Source organism: Empidonax traillii, unplaced genomic scaffold (genome assembly GCF_003031625.1).
Source record: "Empidonax traillii isolate 1590-97213 ecotype Southwest subspecies unplaced genomic scaffold, ASM303162v1 scaffold1448:size107159, whole genome shotgun sequence".
Lineage (NCBI taxonomy): Eukaryota > Metazoa > Chordata > Aves > Passeriformes > Tyrannidae > Empidonax > Empidonax traillii.
This window is the reverse complement of record NW_020956641.1, coordinates 1-3,094: the sequence shown is the minus strand read 5'-3', so window position 1 is coordinate 3,094 and position 3,094 is coordinate 1. Positions and strand designations below refer to the sequence as shown.

General features: G+C 41.5%; 1 protein-coding gene across 4 annotated transcripts in view; it reads left to right on the top strand.

The window, feature by feature from the left end:
- Positions 1-1,112, top strand: part of CAMSAP1 (calmodulin regulated spectrin associated protein 1) — a 36,869-nt gene extending 35,757 nt beyond the window's left edge. For all 4 annotated transcript variants that reach the window (XM_027907390.1, XM_027907386.1, XM_027907387.1 and 1 more), the window contains one exon: positions 1,101-1,112. The gene's annotated coding sequence lies outside the window, so the exon portion shown is untranslated. The remainder of the gene's footprint in view (positions 1-1,100) is intronic.
- Positions 1,113-3,094: the final 1,982 nt, after the last annotated feature.

Genomic DNA, 3,094 nt, shown 5'->3' with positions numbered 1-3,094 from the left:
TGAAGATTTTGAGTTTCCAGTGAGGGTGTGAAAAGGGGCATTTTTACCCTTCTCTTTGGTAAGTTCAACTCTCCTTGGGGAAAAAAAAAAAAAAATCAAATTTAAAAACCTTGGACACTTCCAGGGATGGGGAGATTCCTCCAGGGATGGGAAGATTCCTCCAGGGATGTCCCTTCTTTTGTGGAGGTCAAATTAATGAAAAATTTCTTAATTAAAATGCTGCTTTTTGGGCTATTTTGATTTTGTTTTGGTTTGTTTTTTTTCCCCCCAAATCTCACAATCAGCTGTTCTTGTCCCCAGACAGAGAGTTCCTCAATATTTGGAGAGAATGAGTGACAGAAATAAAATTCAGTCGCTGATTATATCAATTATATTCAATTATATAAATTAAAATTGAATTACATAAAATCCAGCCTGGATGGGTGGCATAAAGAGAAATTCCAGAAACGCAAAGACTCATTTTTATGCCCTCCCCTCCCTCTCTGAGTGCTCGACGTGGCCACATCCCTGTTGTAAAATTACAGTTTGGATTGATTTCTTTATTTCCTCGTCTCTGCCAAACATTAAATTCCCTTTCATCCTGAAATCCTGTCAGGAGTTTTTTTTTCTTCTCCCATCCCTCTGAACTCCTTCAGAAAGATTTATTAGAGGAGGGGGGAGATGAAAAAAAAAAAAAAACACAACAAACCCTCTGGGGAAGTGTCTTAAACTGACGTGTGCAGCGAGGGTGATTAAAAATTCAATATACAGCCTCTCTTCCCCTTCAAACGAGGCACTGGAAAGGAGGGCTTGAAGCAAACCAATCTCCCAGAATTACCCTGTTTTCACATGGAAACCTTGGCAGAGGAAATTCCCCTTTTCTTCCTGCTTTTTGTCCATTCCTGGGAATAACTCAACCCCCCCAGTTTACAGCATAATAAAAAAAAAAATCCTTCCCTGATTCCCTTTCCTTTCCATTTCCCAGAGAAAACTATCAGCAGCACGGGTTTTAATGTATATTTTAGTGCTCCAGATATTTTTCTCTGACACGAGAAGTTTCCAGTGTTAGGAGCTAATTCTTTTTTTATTTTATTTTATTTTATTTTCCAGCTGGGGCAGAGTTTTAAAACAGATTTTGCTTCATTTTGCAGCATTGGTTCCTCTTCTGTTGCTGTGGAAGGTGAAGAGAGAGGAAAAGATGCAGCCAGATGAAGAACCCACTGCTAAAAAGATGAGAAGTTCCTTTGTACTTAATATTAAATCCTGTTTTATGCAGTAAGAGCTGCTGGTTGTGGTGTTAAAGTTACCTGATTTTGGGGGCAATAATTGTCATTCACCTGGTCCTGGAAAACTGAGAGGAATTTGTGCTCCCTCTCCAGATTTGTCCTGTTTAAAGCCAATAATTAAAAGGTGAATTAAGAGGGATTTTTTTTCTGCTTGGTAGATTCACTTCCAGCTTTCCCACCTGCCTGTTAATCCCAGAATTCTCTTCCCTGTTTAAGGGATATTGTTTGTGCCCTTCTGTATGATTTTGAATAAATAGATTTTCACAGTATTTGCTCAAAATGTTTAATAAAACCACTCTCTGCTCCCCTGGATTTGATCTCCAGGTTAAAATCCCTGTGTATGGGTGGAGCCTGTTCTGGAAATGTTTGGTTTTTTACTGGAAATAACAGGAACTGTGGAGTCAGTGAGAAATTTCTGAGTGTTGGGAGGTGGAAGAACAGGCACTGAATCCTGGCACAACATCAGTAAAAAAAGACCAACCCTTAGTTAAATACCCACAAAATTGAATTCATTTATTAAATCGCAGAAAATTAGGATTAAATCAATTAATTAAATGATGTTTAACTGCTACAGCACCACACCAGGCAACCTAAGCTGCCCTTTGTGCCTTCAGAGCTTTAAAAGCTGAGGCTGAAAAATAAACTTCTGGTGCATCCCAGGCTTGGAGGAGCCGATTTTGAGGCTCATTTAAAGCCACTGGATTTTAAAAACAGTGATGTTTGCTCCCAGAGAACAACAACAACAACAAAAATTTACCAACTCCAACAGCAGTCTGTCCTGTTGCTGCATGCAGCTCTTTTATTTTCATTTATCTTTACAGAAATGTGAAGCATCTTCACAGGAATTGTACAAAACCCTCTCCCCCCTTGGCTGCGTCCCGGAACAGCTCCCAAAATTCGGTCCCCGAGAGGAAAGCCGGGAGTTTCACCTGCTGTTGCTGCTGAAAAAATAAAGATCCATGCAGGAACTGACCTCGGAATACAAACATGTCCTAGAGAGGTTAAGTAAAAAGGGGTATAACAGGAAATAAATATACTTGTAATACTTGTTTAATGCAGGATATGTGGATTTAGTCCATATTGAACGTTAAACATGCTGCTGGAAAACCCCAAAAGATCCCAGCTGTCCTCGTTCCTGCAGCTCCCCAGGGCCTGGTCTGCCTCTGCATTGGAGCACAAACTATTTCCCTTCAGAAAAATCAGTTTGTTTGTTGGTTTTTTTTTTCCAAAAAACCACCCGTGGAAGGTCCTTGTGCTCCTCTCCCGACCAGCCCCTTGGCAGCAGAAACGACTCCTGTGGCTGCTCCCACCTCGGCCAGACCATTAGAAAAATAAAACACTTTTGTTTTTACATTAGTACTGAGGTTAAAGAACTAGGAAAAGGAAAAAAAATGAACCCTTGGTTCTCACACTTGCCTTGCCCACGGGTGAATTATCTGTAGGGGGAGGAAGTTGTTCCTCCATCCCAGGAGGAGCTGGGCTGGAATGGGGAGCCCCCGCCTTGAATCCCGGGATTTATAGGCTGGACCTGCTCAAAATACAGGAATATCGAGGCTGTTCTGGCAGCATCACAAACCATTCAGTCCTTTTGGTTTGTGGTTTCCTCTCAGGTCGATGATCTCCTGGAATTTGAGGGGCAGGAGGAACCTCGTGTGCTCCGAGGGAGCCTCTGGAACACGGACAGGGCCACAGGGCTGACCTGGCTGCTCGGGGCTGGGGAGGGGAATTGAAAGCAATTTAAAGCAATTTAAAGTAAATTAAAGTAAGTAGTTTAAAGTAAAAAAGGTGGGTTTTTTTAAGGAATTTAAAGTGCCTTGAAATGAGAGGGT